The sequence below is a fragment of the Vanellus vanellus genome (genome assembly GCF_965231255.1).
Source record: "Vanellus vanellus genome assembly, chromosome: 15".
NCBI classification, from domain to species: Eukaryota; Metazoa; Chordata; class Aves; order Charadriiformes; family Charadriidae; genus Vanellus; species Vanellus vanellus.
Window position 1 is genome coordinate 7,559,719 of NC_138920.1, and position 19,456 is coordinate 7,579,174.

A 19,456-nucleotide genomic window follows, 5' to 3' on the forward strand; every position below is an offset into this window, starting at 1 on the left:
TGAACACACAGTCCCCTCGTTCCCAAGTCTCCAGTTTACAGCAGCACCGCTTGTCAAAGCCTTATTATTGGGGCTGAAAGGCAGCCTGCTCAATTAGTATCCTGGAGCCTGATTTTCTCTTATACTTTCAGATACAATCCTGATCCTGTCAAAGTCACTGTCAGATTCCTTTTCGGTGATGGAAGGACTTCATTAGTTTCCTGCTTAGTCTTGGTCCAAAGGTTAATTACTTTGGAAAGTCAGGAGGAAAATTACTTGGCACCCACAAGTCATCTTAAGCTGCAAACATTGATTCAGCTAGATCAGTTATTGTCATCTTTCTCTCTTGTTTTTTTTTTTTTTTTCTTTTCTAGGCTAAACTTATTTTTTCCCCTGGTCTTCTCCACAGCCCCTATTTTCCGCGTTTCTGTGTGAGCCATTCCCAGTGTTCTTGCTGAGGCCTTGTGAGTGCTGATTCATGGCAGAATTACTTATACTCAGCACTCTTTTCATGTATATCCTCGTATAATCCTTGGTTTGTAGAAGTGTACAGTTGACGCCTGTTTGTTTAGCTGTCCGCTGTAGCTCCCTCAACCTTCTCATCCTGCTGCCTACTCTGGCTTGTCACTGCCCTGCCCACATTGTCACGGCTCAAGCTGCCCACCTCCCTTCACGCTGCTCCTCCAATTTGTCCAGATCGAATTCCAACCATCACTTCTGAAGTGCTTGCTGGTAATCCTTCTTAGCTGGTATTTTTGGACCATGCATCCTCCATCGCACTATCCAGGCAGAGCAACTCAGCACTGTGTAGCCACAGAGGTGAAATGACCACCCTCTGCTTTCACAGAGCATGCTGCTGCTCCTGCAGCTGGGTCCCCGTCAGGCCAGAGGCCATCAAGAGACAATTCTGTTAGTACCAGAGGTCATTCTTCCCGAAAGCTCATCTTACCCCGAGGCCTTCCTAGTGTAATAAGTAATTTGGCAAAAATTTTGCTTCAGCTAAAATGAATGTGTGCTCGCTATGGCTTCAGCTAAGAGGGGTGTGCGCTTGCTATGTGTTTGGAAAAGGGATAGTGTTAAATAGGATATCAGACGAAAGCAACAGTTAGAACTACCGAAAATTTGCAGAACAAAGGGTGGTGTAGTTAGCTAAGATAACCACAGGAGTGTAAAGAATGAAGAAGCCACAAGAAGGACATGGTGATAAAGACTTCAAGCCTCCCTCCAACGACTACCAGGAAGACCCCTGAAGAAGCATAACGCCTGCACCGCTAGAAGGGAGGGGGCGTGCTCAGGGGTGGGTTGCATTCCAAGAACTCATTGATTATGTAATTAAGGGTGGGTTGTGTTCCGAAAATTCATTGATTATGCAAATTATGTTCCAAGAAGAAACATGAATAAGTATAAGGAATACAAAATAAAAACAAGCGTTTGTAAAGGAAAAATGAGCCACAGGAGGAGAAATCCCCTGTGTAACTCCCAGCGCTGTAATAAATATTCTTTGCTCCACCGAATTTGCCCCAGACTAAAATTCAATACAGTGAGCGCGTTTCTCACACTAGTCCTCGAAGCCTGGTTTGGTGGGAGAGATAAGCAATGCATCCTGCCGTTTCTCCAGGCACAGAAGGGTGAAGGCTGGAACGAACACCAAACCTCAGCTCTGAAACATGTTGCAACAGCAGCAAGTCTTCCGAAGTGTCACCTTTCAGAGGAGGAAGCGCAGGTCGGCTTGAGGCGGCTCAAAGGATCTGGGACAGGAGATCCAAAACTTTGTGAAAGAACAGCCTTTATCTCGGGGACAGACTTGATCCATGAACAAACGAGCCCAGCACAGAGACCAACCTGCCTGGCGCTCTGGTAGAAAACATAACAGGCTTCACCTTTAGAAGAAGCCTCTCTGCAGACCGCTGAGGTGCGCGAGGACAGTTAGTTCCCGTCTTTTGCAGCTGCTTTCACTACGGAGAGAGGGTTTCAGTCTTCAAAATGCTCCGCTAGCGTTAATTTGCTTCACATCAGTAATAGTTCACGAAGAAGCGGAACAACTTCGTTGACAAAGATGGGCTGTGGCCGGGCGAGGAGGGCCGGGTCCGCTCCCTCTGCGAGCAGCAGCACTGAAGTTGTTCCCAGCAGACGCACGAGTGCTTGAGCCGCCTCCGTTGCTGCTCTCAGCAGCGAGGTACCTGCCCTCGGGTCTCCGGCTTCTTGCACAAGAAAAGCGCACCTGAGATTTGTAGCAAAATGTTGTATTTAAATTGATAAAAATTAATTCAGAAATAAAATCCTGATGAGCTGCTCAATTTTTTTAATTATTTTTTTTTCCGGTCATTTTTGTTGAAAGCAATAGATGTCAGATGGTGCGGATACCAGAAGCAAACAGTTGATGGCACTGCATGATCACTGTCCCTGCAATTGATGTCTCCCTGGCTACCCAACAGTCTTCCTCTGAATGAAAACGGAAAGTGTTACACGTGATGCTGTAGGAAAAACACTCACAAAATTTAATCGTTACCTACTAAGTAGATTTTATTTCTTGCCTCTTCTTTTACTCATTTTCTCTATCTTCTGCTCTATGTATGAGAGTCCGCAGCCTGGACGATTCAGTTGTTCTTGAGCTGAGGTCTCACAGGTCACTAAATAATGTATTAGGTGATGGATCCCAAAAGGAATTAGCGTAGTGGTTTGTGGCAGCTACCGTGGGTGCCCTTCTGGAACTGGTAGCCAGGATGTCCAGCACAAGTCTGGTCAGTATATTAAGAATTTCATCATTTGTCAGTGCTGGTTGCTGGTGCTGCTGTGTATGTGGTGGAGATGGGAAGGAAGGAGGCTTGTAAGGAAGCAACATGGAGCATAAAAAAGGAAATCAATCAGTATTTTTTTCATTAATATCTCTGCAATAGGAAATTTAAAAAGCCCCAAGGGAAGAGTTTCTACATTTCTTGTCTATCTTGTGTTTTCTCCCTACATAAACTGCTTGTCCCATTACAGACAGCTGCGATGAAGTCAAAACTAGAATTAGGTTAGTTAGAATTAAATTTACAACCAAACAGGGATCAGGGATAAACATCTTGCATACGACAGAATTAATATTAGCATTATTATTAACTTTAATTAAAGCAATGTTTAAAGCAAAGAGCAGTAGGTTTTCCTCATGGTCCCTGCCAGCTAAATGCTAGACTAAATAATACTTTTTTTGGGCATCTTTCAGTTCTTCCTTCTGTCCAAGGAATGCAAGTGGTTTAGTACAGCTTTTCTATTAAATGCAATTTGGACTGAAGTCAACAGGCTGTTTTAATTTGAAGGTGTTTAAAGGTCTGAAGGTGACTTTAGAGAACACAGTTAAGAGCACAATTGCAAAGCAGCATAAAAGAAGAAACTATGAGAGCATGAAAATATAAATGACCGAAACAGTGTAAAATGGTATGATGGGAAATATGGGTCGAACAAATGTCTTGGATGGGATAGGAATTCAGTTCCAGGCATGCAATTTTGGCAGTAGTGTTCCAAACAAAGAATGCTATTTCTGGGCAAATGCACTGAACTCTGGGTCATGAATTAAACACAGGTAATTTATGTTCTGCTCAGAAATAGCAGCAGTGCAAAAACCAAGCAGAAATGGGACAGAATATATTGCTGTAAATTTTGTAGCTGTTGAGACCTGTAGAGTTGTGTACATCTGATGCCAGGTAATGCCTAAAAAAAGATTCCAGCCAAGGATCACATAGCAAACCCTTCAAAGCTGCCAACTCAACGACCTTAAGGAAATCCAGTTTCAAAGCAGCGTGTTAAGAGAGGTTTGAAGAGGTAACCTCCCAAGCCCTGATCTTTATTTATTAGCTGTTTCTGATGAGCCCTAAAGAAAGGCAAATGTCTTGATATTTTGAAATTACATGGCAAGCATTCATTTTGTAGGAAACTCTGATCTTTAGGAAATACCAATACTATTCCATTTCCTGATTTCTCATTCTTTTTCTCTCTTGGTATTTAATACCAGTCTGCTGGGCAGATCTTCCAAGCCAGCGTCGGTTCCAAGACTTGGCTGCCTGGGGCTCACAGAGCTCCAGCTTCCTCACGACCAGCTGTCTTCCAGGTGCCTTTGAAGCGTGATTTCTGCTAGAAAAGTAGCTATGGAGGAAATATACCTCCATGTTGAAATGAGAGTTAGGTCTGTTAAAATTCTGATAATATTTCCCTCCTCAGCAGGGGCAGGTCAGCTGGACTTCTTCACGGGGAGATGCAGCCAAGGGAGAAACCTCCATTTGGCAGGAGGATGGATCTCTTTGGGGTTTGATGAGATCAACTTAGACAAGTCTGGGCCCCTTATGGCAAAAATGGGAGAAACCTCTCCCTAGTAGGGAGAGTGGTGGAGCTCCTTCTTTGGTATAAAGCCCGGGGGAGCTTGGTGTGATGTTTTCTCTGAATGTCTCTGGGGATAGGCAGCTTCTTTCATGGCAATATGTATCTGTTTCAGGCCACACTTCAAAGTTGAGCCCTTTCTTTGGTGTTTTCTTTGCTCCTTTTAAATAGAAACTATCTGAAGGCTTAAAAATTGGAAGTTAAAGAACTACGCAAGCTGCCTAGAGCTCTGAAGAGTTTCTTTATAATTAGAATAAATGCATGAAATATTTAGCCTTCATCCGGTGCAAACCCTGACTTCCAAAAAAGAATTTACAGCATAGGCTGGAGTTTTGTCTGCTCCTAAATAGACAACAATGTCCCTCCTTCCATTTCTGCCCCAGATCTCAAATTCCAGTGTGAGAGGAATCAATTGCAGGAAATGACCATTCCTCTACTTGTGCACATGACTCTCAAAAACTTCATCTTTCTCAGAGAAGTCAGGGAGAGAGCTCTGAAGTATCATGTCTGCAACTGGATTTCTGTTCTTTATTCTGGTTCATGGTTCAGATCATCTTTTTCTTAATAAGCACCTACTACTAGACCAACAGTCCACAGCTTCCAAGGAAATGCTTACCAGCAGTCAGAGCTGGAAAATAATTCAGAGGATGGCATAGGTCTGATAAAAGGATTAATAAATCACAGCACCGAGAGCTGTGAGCTCGGTTTTGTCCGACACTGACACTAAGGATTATTTTGTATATTCAATGCTCTTAATTTCTTTTTCTCCCCAGAAGTTCGGTGTGCAGCTCTGGGATAGGCTTTCTAGAGCTTTCTCAAACGAACCGAACTAGATTTCTCCATAATTTATATTTAAACTCTGCTCCTTAGAGCAGACTCTTGTATTTGAGGTATGCTGATTGGACTGATAAACACAGAGGCTGTGGGGTGACACCTTTTCTCACTTCCATCATGGCAAAAGTAGAATATTTTTGCAGAATGAAATTGCGAACAGTTCCAACCTAGCTCTGCTATTCTGCTTTTCTTGGAATTGTTCCGTCTGTTTCTCTGAAAATGAAAGTCTGTTTTTACTCCTGCCACCTGCTATTTCCATATGAAAAAGCTGTTTTGTTACAATGAAGGTACCATTTCTCCCAAGGGCAAACTAAGGACATTTCATCACACTGATCTTCCTGAAATTTCAGTAACCAAATTCAATATGTTACTAGAATTTATCTACTTTTTCACAGAGCGGTAAAGCGTTTCAGGGAAATCTCAAGTTCTGTCTGTGGGTATTTACAAAACAAAATGTCATCTCGCTGTTGAACTGTAAGACAGTCTCATCTGGCAAAAGAAGAAAGAGAATCCAAAACCAAGGTTCACTTTCGCTTTGAGGTTTATCTAGTGACAGCATTTGGAACCCGGGGTATGATTTCCAAGCACAGACCATATTTTTATCCCAGGCACAAGTGAAGAACACTGTGACCAAAAAGTTTTTTCTTGGCAGCTTCTTGATGAGAACAACGGTGGGACAGTTGAGGGGGCCTCAGGTTTGTCTTCTGTGCAAGGCAGCTTTTTGCAGATTCACGCTTTTTAAGAAACAATTTAAACTGCCCTTTGGCTGCAGAAGAAATTCTCCAAATGAGCCATTTGTGACACCCACCTTTTAATGAACCCCTTGACATCGTGAGCACTGTTCTCCCAACAGTATGGGTTAATCCCACTTTCCAGGAGGAGACCAAGAAAAAAGTCAGTGGGGCTGATCACGGGCCACCCGAGTTTCCTCGGCAGGATTCCCAGGTGAGAATCAGGGAAAATAAATCCTCTTCGTGTTTGTATAGATGAAACAATTATGACCCAGCAGAGAGTGTACTCTGGAGAACACAGGACACTCGGGAGTTTCGTACGCCGTTGGTTTGGTGTTGTGGGCCTGGATGCCGCGCAGGAGATACCCAAGAGGCTGCCCAAAGGCTGCGGCGGGGGCAGGAGCCGGTGGGGCTGCTGGGGGTGATCTGCCGGACTTTCAGCTATGCTTCAGGTCGCCTGTTTGGAGCAGTGCAGACACGAACATGAAATCAGAAAAGATTGCCACACACAGTTACATAGCTCCTTTCAGCGCTGTATTGTTTCTCCTGGTGGCCTGGCAGTCCCCTGGGTTGAGATACACTGTTTCCTCTGCTCAGGGGGAATAGGTGTCATCAGGGAGGAAAAGGAGTAGGCTGCATTGAAGGCTGAAGAGAAGACATAGCTGAATTTTTGCTCAAATTCCCCGAAAGCCACCAACTGTCACTAGATCTCTGGCCAGGACGCTACAGCTGGTCTGAGACTTTCCAGGTTCAGAAAAAACACACTAGGAGTGTTGCTTCTGTTTTGACTCCTTTAGGTTCTTGCCTAAGGTGAATCCTGCAGGAATAAGGATTGGGGCCCATAACAGCTTGAGGCTGTCTTGAAAATCCCAGCTGAGACTTCCCTATTCATATTAAAGATCTGCCTGGTTCTGTAAAACATCTTTATTTCAGGCCTGATTCATTTATCAAATATTCACAGATCAGGCAGAGGCCAGGACAATATATGGGAACGTGTTAATACATTTACCCTTGGATTGCCAAAACAGTATCTAATTATCTATGTTAATGCCAGCTGCCTTGGAACACAAAAAGCCCTTAATAAAGAAGCAACTGTGGTAAAGAAACGATGAAATGAAAATAGCAGAAGATGGCTCCCCGAGCTGGGCGAGTTGGAGATGCAAAGGGATAACAAAACCACCATAAAGGCACACCTAAACATTTTGCAAACACAAACGTATCAAGGAATGAAGTCATCTGTAGTTGTAGCTCCAGGAACTGAGGCAGTGTGTGTCTTTTTGTTTTAGACGGGTTTCCTGCCAGATTTCTTGCAGGAAGCATTGCAGAATTGCCGGGAGCCCTGCAACTGCAAGTGCTACCAGCCACTAGGTGTCCCAGAGCTACGCTCAAACCCGCGACCCATCAGCTGCAGAGACAGAGGAATGGCAAACCCGGCGGTGCGAGAGAGAGAATATCTTTTAGCAGACTAACTGATCGAGCTGGAAAACCAAGATATGAGCTTTAGAGCACGTATACCCTTCTTTAGGTCTTGTAGTCTTAGTGCTATCGTAGCTGTGATGGGGCGAGGAAATAAAGAACCGGGACAGATGGATCTGAAGAAGGGCTTCATTTACTATTACCTTAACTCGGGGTATAGCAACACCACTACCACAACAGGAGAGCAAAGTGAGATGGGAAGGCCAACATTTCAGCGTTTATAAGCTCCTCAGTGTAACAATATGGAAGAGCAGAAGAAAGAAGTATTTCTGCTCTTGTCAAGCTAGCGTAACCATGCCATCGGCCTGTGGTGGGTCATATAAAGGTGCAACGTCGAGTTGCTTTTCTTTTCCTCTTCCTCATTTGTGGCTTAGTGGCTTTGCTCAGCAAGCTGCAACAATGCAAGGTTTTATACGCACATACACCTTTCTGTGCCCACTGTTTTTCCCTTCATTTTGTTGCTTTGCCATAATGTTCAGCGGGTTTTCTGATTCTGCATGCAACCCAGGAGAAAGCTGTGAACCGCTCACTAACAGGGAAGAAACAGACAGTGGCTCAAGCGTGGGTTGTGGTCCCTCCCACAAAAGTGTTATAGAAACACACACCTTTCCAACATCCCACTACCAACAAGGCCTCCTTCAGCCCACGTTTAACCTCCTGTACACTCCCATTCTTCCCTAGCTCTTCTCCCCTGAGCAGTCTTTATGATCATTGATGCCTTGAGCCCATATCTCTGCTTGGATGAAGCCTTCTGCTATGCTGGTGTATCGTGTTAGCGCTCCCTTATTTCTCTTCTCCATTTTTTCCTGCCCGTGGGCTATGCCGTTGCACGGTACCTCTGATACAACCCACGTGAAACGGCTTTGCTGGACACGGACGGCGCATCAGGACTGAGAGAGCACAGCAGGTCCTTCCTCTCTGGGGTCTGCCAGACAGGCGGCACGGGTACCTTGGGATTGCTCTGAATGTATCTCTAACACAGCGTTGGGATTTTGGCGTGCTCAGAAACCCTGGGGAAAAAGCCTCAAAAACCCACTTCTCTGCTTCCTGCTCTAAGAACACTCCTACACACAAACACTCTGATTTTCTTCTGATTATTAGGGGAACCACGAAGGCTGTGGTCCTGTGACGTACCTGAACCTGCCTCTTCCCTGGATCTTCTGGACTCGCTTGCCACTCAGCTGCTATTTCTTCTCTGTCAGAGCAGTAATTCAATAATACATACCAGGAACCAGCCAACATGTCGAATAAGGGAACAGGAGCAATTTAATGTGATTCATGATCAGTCACAACTAAGCAACAAAGCTAATTTTTTGGCATTCATTCCTGGGAGTAAGGATTCAAGAAAAAAAAAAAACAACATATTCTTGATTAGATTTCAAGCAAGTAAAGGAGTCTGCAACCTACCCACAGACTGAAAGGAAGGCAAATTAATCCAGGGCATCATTTTTCGTAAGCTACCCGCTGCACTGCTGGATGAGGAGGGAGAAAGGGTTGTGTCCTAGCACCGTGGTGCTGCTGCTTGCCTCCTCCCAACCATTCCTGCCAGAACTTATAAAAAAATTCAGGAGACGAGGCTGGATGTGGTAGTATAAGGTTCTTGAAGTACTCTGATCTCTTGCTTCCTTCCTCTTCAGTACATCAGCTACTAAGCAGGGTGAGGTAGAAATGGGTTTCTAAAGGGGTTTTGGAGGCAAGAGGGTTGCACAGGGGCATCTGCTCTCCATTCTGGTGCAGAATGAGTGGTGTCATTTGTGCTCGGCAGGTCCTGAGGATGAATGAGAGAGGACTAATGAGAACATCAGGGAGAAACCATCTATTAATGCTTCCCTTGGTAGGAGAATCCATCATGTCCTTCTCCTGTTCCTTCTACCCTACTTACAACTCAGTGGCACTGGGTGACATTTTTTAGCTTAGTCATTTTATCAAGCCTGTGAGATAAATCACTGCCCAGTGAGGGAAATGAGCTCAGCAACATTTATAACAGTGTGGGGTCTCATGAAATCTTAATTTAATGACCTTTGAGTAAGAACAGCGGCAAATCTACACCACTGTCAGGGGACCATATCCTGTCCCGCCTGGGAAATGGACTTAATCAGATCCTGTCATTTGCATCTCTGCTCTGAGCCTGTACTGCAAACGGGCCCAGGCCTCAAACGTTCCTCTCATTTAGTCTAATGAAAGTGCACAGAGAGCTCATTTCTGCAGCCAAAGCTACAGACGGAGGGATAAAGCCTTTTTCCCGGGGCGCGGGCAGTGCTGGTGAAGGAGCCGGCAGTCGTCAGGACTGCCAGGATGCTGCATGCTCTGACGCCGTCTGCAAGCAGGCAGGGAGAGGAGCAGGACAGGCTGCAGTCCTGCTCTTCTGCGGCTTGTCTGTGACCACAGGAGCCACCAAACAGGACCTGTTGCAGCATTAGCAAACCCCAGTCACCCGACAAAGCTGTCATTTCGCACCTCGGTCCTGGGGAAGCCCCGTGGTAGGCGGGAAGGCAGCCCAGCCTCCACCTCTGCATGATGCGACAGCCCCTCGCAGTGCCTAGGAACCTCCCGTGGGCACGTAGAGCACCGCGGTCAGTGGCATTAATGCAGACAATGATTGTAATAGATCAGGACCGTGTCCTGGGAACCGCACCCCGAAAGCCCAGCAGCGGCAAGTTTACACTGCAGCCGCACAGATGTTGTAACCAGAAGGCAGCAAGAAAAGGCATAGGGCGGTTTACTTGAGCAGGTGAGCTCAGACCGCCCGGGCTGTGGCACTCTTCCAGTCTTTAGAGGACTGGTGTTACTGTCCTTTGTAATACGTTCCTTTATATGCCCACGTCTTCTTTTTATGGCCATACCTCTGTGGTCTTCCCTGCACGTATATCTAAACAATGGAAGAAATCAGAAGAAACACCAAAGAAGCTGTGATGCCACCATTCCCATGATCGTCATTATTTGTCATCTGCCATCAGTTATGGCTTGCTTGCACTGGGTGTTATCCAAAAACACGGGAATAAGATATTCCTCACCAGAGGGAACACACAGTGCAGTTTAGGCTGTGATGCAGCACATGGGGGTGGTCCAGACTGGCAGGGGAACATCTCTCCCTGGTCGGTTGTGTGGCTTTTGCTGTGGTGGCAGATTCCCGTGGTCCTGGGCAGACGGCAGCCCCACCGACCGACGAGTCGGTGAGGAAGCAAAGACAAAGCGTTTGATGCCGTCTTTGCCTGGTGACAGGGAGAGGAGCACTCCTCAGAAGCGGAGAGCTGGCTTTGCCAGAAAGCCGAACTCCTGGGAGGTGGGACGCGGCTGTCAGGAAGCCTGGCCAAATGTCTCAGAGAGCTTGTGACGTGGCACTGCCTCGCCATCACACGCACACCATCTGCCACCCGCCGTCCCCAAGCACAGCCTGAGCGCGGAGCTGCTCTGCAAAGCAAGGCTGCAAATTAGCTCAAGGAGAAGGAGGCCAGTAACGAATGCCACCCCACGCAGGGGTATCGAGGGCGGTCTGTGAAGAGCGGCAGGCGAACTGCACAGCATCCTGCAAGCACCGAGCCCCGAGCGTCTCCCACGGTTGAAGCCAAGGGCTGCTCAGTCTGGCCGGCACCCGGCACCCAGCCTTCACACAACCCCCATCTCCCTGGGGCAAAACGGCTTCATCTTCTGAGGCTTTCTCACTGCTGAAGGTTTGAAGAAACCTCCAAAAGGAGAGCAGGCAGGCAGGGCTGTGCCCTGGCTCACGGTAACACGATTAACGCCGAGCTGTGGTGGTGCGGTGGAGCACGTGCACACATGACCCCTCGCAGCTCGGTTAGCTCCAGCCGGTTGGGAGCACGGCCCTCCTGCCAGCGAGGGATCTGTGAAACTGGTGGCTCCTCTGCCGATGTGGCTCATCTCCTGCAGCCCATACACCCCCGGCTGCCCCACGAGATGCCTGCAGGACCGAGTCCGCCTTCCATCCGTAACATCACCGGGAGATACAGGCGGGTCCCTCCCACGGGTGCATAAGAACACTTGGCATTGGTGTTTGTTTCCTATAGGGCCACTCTGCCACATATGGTCTATTGCCTTCTGCACTGCCCAGGACAACTCCCCCGGCGCTAGAGAAATTTGCCATTTTAAGAGAAAGCAGTTATCGATGAACACTAAGGGTGCCAGATTTTGCTCTCCCCCACCCTCTCCCTTCTCTCTCCCAATTTTCTTGCTGTCAGAGACAGCCATCTGCTCTGCCTGCCCCGGGGCTCAGCCCTTGGGATAATAATATTGCCGAGCAGTCCTGAGCCCAGGGAAGCCGTGAGCCAGCAGAGTCTGCAAGCACCAGGATGAAGAAGCCTCTTGGGAACTGAGTGAGAAAACAGCAGGCCCACCCTCATCATCCTCTTGGAGCACTCCCTTCGCTTGGGAGGCTGAGACCAGCAGCGGAGCGAAGCTGCTCTGGGTTATCGCTGCTGCGCACGGAGCAAACCTGCGCCAGGCATCTCTCTCGATTCCCAGGCTGCTTGGCACCCGTCTACCACCCAGCTCCAATTCAGAGACTTTGCAAAAAAATAGGATGCCAATCTTTTGAAATGCTTACTAGTGACTTCCTTCCCGGGAAGCAAAACGCGGCTTTATAATGCAGCCCTTATTCTGTAGTGTTTTACAGGAATCAGATGCAGCCCGGCAGCACCGCGACAACTTCAGCGAAGCCCGGAGCCGTGCTGCAGCCAGCAGAAGCAGGGCAGAAGGAGCTGGCAGCTGCAGGATTGCCCCTTGCCTGACCCTCTGCGAACTGGGACTCAAGTGCAGCTGCCTGAGGCTGATAACATATTGCACTGCGCTGTGTGCGCACCACAAAGCAGAAGGCGCTGCGCCCCGTTGAGCCCTTCTGATCGAGAAGCCGGACTGGCAAGCCCAGCCTGGCTGGCAAAATCGGTTCTTTCCTGCCCCAGGGCAGGGGGAGCTGGACAGGCTCTGCAGCCCTCAGGTAGCCCGGGCAGAGGTGGCTTCTTGCGGCATAGGGTTGAGTTCCACCATCCAGGACTTTTCCCTCCACCCTCAGGAAACAGGACTGCGCTCCACTTTTTCTCTAAGAACTTCTTTCTCCCTGCAGTGCCGCAAGCCTTTAGCTAATGAGACATCCCTGCTCTAGAAACTCAGAAGAAGAGAGCAAATTGTTGCCAACTTTCCACGAGGTTCCTTTCCAGGGAGTCCAATAAAGCACAAGAATAGATCTGCTCTGCTAGAAAGTAGGACTTTTTCCTCCCTAGAGCTTGTTCTTACTGCCACGGAGCGCGCTGCAGCGTGGTGGTCCACCCGCGCCCAGGAGCGCCGTGGGAACAAGCCCGGGGGCCGGTGGAGGATCCCCAGCTCCGGCTCAGCAGAGCTCCCGGGGCGCAGGCAAAGGGCTCTCGATGCTGCTGCTCTGTTCATGATCTCCTGGTGGGTTTTAAAGCGGGGCGGACAGGCGTTAACTCCATTTCTCTCACCCTCCTGCCAGGGGTGTGCTGCGAGTGCTGGAGATCGCTTCTGGAAACAGCCTAAACAGGAGGGAAAGTTTATAGCAAACAAGAAGAAGTGACATGGTGTGGGCCACAATCAGCCTTTTAAAGAGGGACCTGGGCAGCTGGGGACTTTCCCAGCTAATAATCCCGGCTGAATGGGGTCCTGCTGAGGTGGGATAGGGATAGTGCTGCAGCTCCGCACCTGTACAGGGCACTGTGTCTGGCCCAGGCGGTCCTACAGCCACTTGGGCTCCCCGGGGAAGGCATCTACAGCATCCCATGTTTACAAAACACCCGCTTCATGTTGGAGCTGGACACGCCGGGATGACTGCCTTTGCCAGGGAACTAGGCTGGCGCGCGGTGACAGGCTGCCCGCAGCACTGCACAGGCGTGCAGGACAGGAACTCAAGGAGAACAAATATCCTGTTCAAATACCAGAAGACAGCGTGTAATTACCTGAGCTGGGAGCCAGCCAGGACTCCAGGACTAACACTGCCGCAAGAGCAAAAGAGCTGAAAAGTGGGAGGGAGGGGGGAGGTGGGTACCAAAGAACCAGGTGCAGAATTTGACTAATTTGACTCTTTTTTTCAGGAAGGCAACAGCACAGCATCTCTGCACTCTGCCCCTTGCTGGGGCTTTGCTCCAGCATGGATGGAGAGAGACGCGGTCCCCTGCGTGCCCGGAGTACTCCATTGTCCCCAGTACCCCACTGCCCTCCCGCCCTGCGGAGCTGGGGGCCCTGCCTAGGGGATGCTGCAGCCCAGGTACTCCTCGTGCCATCCTTGTGACCTCGCCATAGCCCCTCTCGCCAGAGCCCACAGGAGCTCCACTGGCCTCTTTGCACTTTTTGTAGCCCATACCAGTCCCAAGGTAAGATTTTGCAGCCACACCTGAACGCTGCTGGAACGGCACCCAAGGACGAGAGCCCAACCCAGCCCCTGAGCCTGGTGAGGAAGGTGTGGATGGGTTGGAGCAGTCACCATGAAATACTCTGGGGATGGAGCAGGGAGCTGTAAGCTTCAGCTGGTGGTAAGAACCCACTGTCCCGGGAGCAGCGTCGGGAAAACAGCGCCCAGGGCTGCCGTGCTGGCAGAGACTGACCCACGGTGGTTTCAGCACACATCTGTGACTTTCTCGGAGCTGGATGGAACCTGCTGAGTTCAGACTTCTCCAGACTCTTCCGGGCCGTCAAGCACCGGGTCAGGCTGTGCTCTTTAACTCAATAGCTGGCAGCCGCGGGCCTGATGCTGGGCTGAGGTGTGCATCGGGACAGGGGCACTGCAGGTCTCTGAACCAGGAGGGAAACCTCTGTGCGCTCTGAGGGAGGCAGTGCTGGAGCCGTTGCTGAGGAGCTTTCTCAAATTGGGCCAAGCTCTCCTGGCTCGATTTTGCGCCCTTATTGAAGGAATCTGGATGCACCCAGGGCGATGATGCGACATTTTCTCAGGACTCCACTGGGTTCCCTTGGCTGGCTCATGCCAGGCTTCAGTCCCCCAATCTCTACTGACGGAGGCTTGATTTTTGAAAGAGCAGCAGTTACATGGCTGGGGAGATTGGACCTAGAATGAGGGGCTGACCTGGTATGACTGACGTTGAAGTGCAATCAGCCTGGTGGACCAGGCTTCTTCACGGAGGAGACCTTCCCCCCACAGGCCCTGGTCCCACCACCTATAGATGCTTTTCCAAAGGGCTCTTTCTGCTTGATGCTCCTGGACCTGATCTACAACCCCCTTGGCCCTGTGGAGCCACTGGCTTTGGCTGAGATGTGGGACCAGAGCCATGGCTGGGGGAGGACGCAGTGCCCGGGGCGGGCAGGCAGCTGGCATCAGGGGACGGTGTTAGGATCCAGGCACCGACCCTCCGCCATGAACTTCTGGGTCTCTCCTGGGCTCTCGCAGCTGGTGTTGAACTGATTCAAAGGCCAACCCCGTCTCGGGAGCTGTGTTTCGGTGTCCTCTGGAGCGCCGGGCTATGCAGTTCCCTCTGCGGAGACGCGAGCAGCCTGTGCCATCTCCCCCTTCCCATCCCTATCACTGTGTATCCCATCACACTTTTCAAGAACAATTTTTCTCCTTAACCACCAGCCCCAAGTTTGAAAGTTAATTGGGGCTGGTGAGGTATAAATAGACGCTGGACCAGATGGAAACTCTGTCGTGATTTATAGCTAGCTGAGCCATCACATGTTCCACTTGTACTCTGAGCAAGGGCACTATTAATTATGACAGTGCCCAGGCAGATCGCATGGGAGGTTACGACAATGATATTCAAGCTGAGGACTTAAATATAACCTGGCTGTGACGTTTTGCTGAGTAAGCGGAGAGGACCTGCCTGTTGCAGCGGCACAGTTTTCAGGGTGTTTCTCCAGCGAGCCCCAGGGAAGCAGGTGGTTTGGAGAGCTTTGGGTGGACAAAACCAACATAACTGGTCCTTCGCAGCAACTGTTCCTTTGTAGGCTCCTGCTTTTGTCCAGGCAAAGTACAATAAAGCCGAGGGATATTTTCTCCGTGCTGAGGCTGTGTTTTCTCACTGTTCCTCAGCAGCTGCTTTGAGAAGAGCCCATGTTACAGGCACCTTCTCGCTCATGCAGACAAAATCTCCTGTTCCAAATGGGGAATTAGGATTGAGCTTCACCCAAAAGGCTTCTCTTACAGTCATTTCCCATCCCTGTGCCTCTGCCTGGGGCCCCAGCAATGTGCTTCTGGATCCTGAATCAGTCCTCAGAGGAGGGAAAAGGCTCCTGTGTGAGACCCCAGGAAAGGGAGGACTGGGATAAAGGAGCAGGAGATGATGGAGGCCCAGCCCTGGCTGTGGCCGCCCTCTCCTGCCAGCTGCCCCGGCTGCACAAGGCAAAGTAAGCCCTGGGAAGGGACCACTGCGCGTTCCTGGCCTGTGGAAGCCCATAAAAGAGAAAAGGCGGTGTGAGCATCCCACCCCCTGAGCCCTGTACCCCGCACTCCACAGCTCCAGCTGGACATGGACCATCGTCCCACCGGTCCGGAGCGCATGTGTCAGCCCAAGGGGCTGCAGTGCAGGCTGACGGAGCGGGGAGAGGGACGGCTCCTTTCCGGTGTTTTCAGGGGGGTTATAAGGATCAAAGGACTTGCGGGAGGTCACCTGGGAGAGTCTGGGGCTGCGCCAGGTCTCCTGAGTTCAGGCCTCTTTTCATCACTGCCTGTTTCTCCTTGTAGCCCACATTTAAAACGTCTATTCAGTTATCCATTGTGAATTGGGATTTTGCTAATTACTGGAAGAAAATGAAGCCCAGGGCAAGGGGGGTGACTATTCCTGCTTTCTCCCGAGCCCCTTCTGCCTGAGGAACATGTTCCCCATCGTTCATGCAGCAGTCAGTTCAAGAGCAGTTTGCAGATGTCCTGATTTTTTCTGGGACCTGCTGCTCAGTGGTAAAATGAGAACATGAGCCACAGCCTCCTCTTGCTTTTAGAAAGCATCGACCTCCCGCATTCCCCGCACTGCGCAGCTTTCAAAATACATACAAGTGTCACACAGTACTGTCAGATGCAAAGAAATCTTTACGAAAGCTTCCTTGGGAACTCTTTGCATCACAAACTGAATGAGATGTGCAATTACAGAGCCATGATTTAAGAACTTAAAACCCAGCTAAGCTCGATAGAAGGTATCAGACTTACAAACAATATGTAGGGAGAATTTAATCTTGCGGGGACTGCAGTTATTTGAGGGGAGAGATTGTGTTTGGGATTAAGAGTCAAATTACTGCACAAGTTTTTATTAAATCTTTATTTTTTCAGCCATACCTTATTATGGCTCTTTTGGGACAGGAGCTTGGTTTTATGATGGGCATAAATCCAGAAAAATAGTTCTGATTCCCTGAAATAGGCAAAACATGAACAAAATGGATTTGGACCTTATCTGGGCTGCTGACTACTTAAAGCTCGCACACGAGCATTTCATTAAGGCATGCGATTTTCCAGAAAGCACCAAAAGGAGGCAAAAAAAAAATCTCATTTCTCTAGTATCCCTAAAAACCCAAAGAAGCCCTGAGCACATACACGCACCCCGTGCTTGGAGCCCTCCCTTTCCACCTGCACTCACGCTGGGAAGCGCATGTCTGGGCATCTCTATTTTGACTTGATCCCAGTATTAATGCACTGCAGAAACATTCACCTGGGGAAGCAAGCTCCTCCTTAGCTTAGAGCTCAGGGGACCAAAGCCCAGCTCCTCCCATGGACTGCCAGGTGGGCATTAATGCGCTTTGCAGGGCTCTGCCTGTGCCCGGATGGCCACAACCCCATCTGGACATGTGTGGTGGCTTCGTGGCAGCGAGGGGAGGTGGGGAGCAGGGGGCTCAGGGGCTGCCGGGGGCTCACGCCCGCGGCTGGATCCACAGATATCCATCTTCCACCTGACAAATTCATCCAAACACACCAGCATCACGTCTGGGTGTGCACCAGACATATCTGTGCAAGAGGCGTGTTTGATTTGGAGTTAGCATCATCGCTGTAGCGGAGAGGGCAGGAGCTGGGACAAACACTTTTCCCCCTTGATGCCTCAGATTTAGGTGGCTTTATGGAGCTGGCAGCCGACACCGGGACTGAATGGAGCTGGTTGTCCCCAGCAACAGCGTGGCATCCCTCTCCCGAGGTGTGGTGGGTAATATCATGTTATTAGAACAACACTGCCTGCAAAAATACTTGGGGAAGCAAAAATGGGCAGTGCTGGCCCGTGTCCCCGTGCAGCAGCTCCCCGCAGCTTGTCCTTAGTGCCAGTCATGGGGGTGCGAGTACCCGTCCTGCCGGATGATGTTTAACGAACCTCTTCATGTCTCTGCACCTCTGTATGTGGGGTGACAAATGCAAAGTGCTTTGAGATCCTCTGTGGGAAAGAATTCGCTCCTATCGCCAGACCTGAGCATGTGAGCATTGTTTTATCCACCGGGAATGCAGGTTTATGCCAGGCGAACATGGATATGGATCGCAGGTCATTAAACGAACCACGGAGGCCAGGAGTTGGGAAGAGGAAGGAGGAGTCTGGGACAGGGAGCGAAATACTAAGCACACACTTTCTGAGGGGTTTGTGGGTCATATCCGTGGCACCAGAAACACTTCAGCCTCCGCTGCAAAGAAATGCATTTGCCGGCGTTCAGGCTCCCCGCTAGCCCAGTTGCCGGCCGAGGAGCAAAGCTAGTCCAGAGCCCGTGTGGTGTCTGCTGCGGTGGGGGAAAGAGGGCTGTGTGTCTGCGCCTGAGCCGTGCCACCTCCCCGCGGGCACGGCTCCTGTGCCACCTCCCCGCGGGCACGGCTCCCGTGCCGGCTGCCGGGACCCCGCTGGGGCCGGGTGCTGTCACGGCTGACACAGTGGCAGGAGAAGGGATCTATCTGTTCCCTGTCGCCTCTCGCTGCCGTGCTGCCGGCTCACCCGCTGCTCTTTAACGGGTCACTCGCCCCGACTCCGTTTGCTGCTTTGCCCTTTCCAGCCCAGCGCAATTGCTTTATTCCTGCTGGGATTCGCATGGTTTCCCAAATTGGGTCAGTCTGAGCAATTCCAGCTTGTGCCAGGTGCCAAAGACCTTTTCCCCTTTGCACTTTGCTTTGGGAGAGGCGGAGGGAAAGCCGGGGCAGCAGCGTGCGCTGACGCGACGTGGGCAGCAGGGAGCTGCACCTGCCGAGAGCATCAGGGGCACCATGGCTGGGTGCATTAAACACTATTCGAGGAGTAGGGTGGTAATATACTGCTATGAAAGTGCTCTCCTTGTCCTTGTCACCGTGCCTGTGGTCACCTGCCACTACAGACTGATCCAGGCAAAGTCCCCTTTCTGTCAAACAGCTCGGCAAACGCTGGCTGCTACTCCCGGGCCGGCCGGGCTCGCCCGCAGCATCCTCCCGGGGCCAGCACCCTCCTCCCTGCCCACCGCCCGCTGCTCTGCCTGGGCAGCGGGAAAGCAACGGGCAGGGGAATAGTCATCTAGTTCAGGGAAACATTCCGTTCAGGGCTGGCTCCTCATTAGGGAGAGGTCTGATTCTCTCGGCAGGACGAGCGCTTCTAATTTATGGTGAGAGAGGGAAGTAATTTGATGTTTTCTGGCGGCCGCACTCTTCGATCAGCCATAACTGAATTCCGGTTGTGCGGAGCGCTGGCTCTGCGTGGGGGGAGCTGCGGACGAGGCTCCCCATCGGGAAATGGCCCTGCCGGGGCTGGAGCCAGGCTCTCCATCGGGACAGAGCAGGATCGGTGCTAGCTCCCACGTACCCGACGCTGTTTCCCCGGCACTGCTGTACGATGCAGCACCGGACCAGCTCGCGCACCTCGCTGACACCCCCGGCTCCCCATGCCCTCCCGGGAGGGAAAACTCTCTGTGCACACTGCTGTGTCCTCTGTGCTTCACACACAACTCCTGCCACAGCACACACTTCGCACAAGCTCCAGGTCAGCAGCAGACAGGGAAAAGCGAGGGCCCTTCCCTCCGGGCAGCACCGTCCCCGCCGCGGGGCTGCTTCCCCCTCCCCGAGCCACCGGCTCCTTCCCCAGTGACCCTGGCTCACTCCCACTGCGGTTCCTGCCGTTCTGGGTGATTAATTCAGTGTGAGTAATTTTGGAGCAGATGATCTCATTCACGTGGTTCCTGCTATTTCTCCGGCA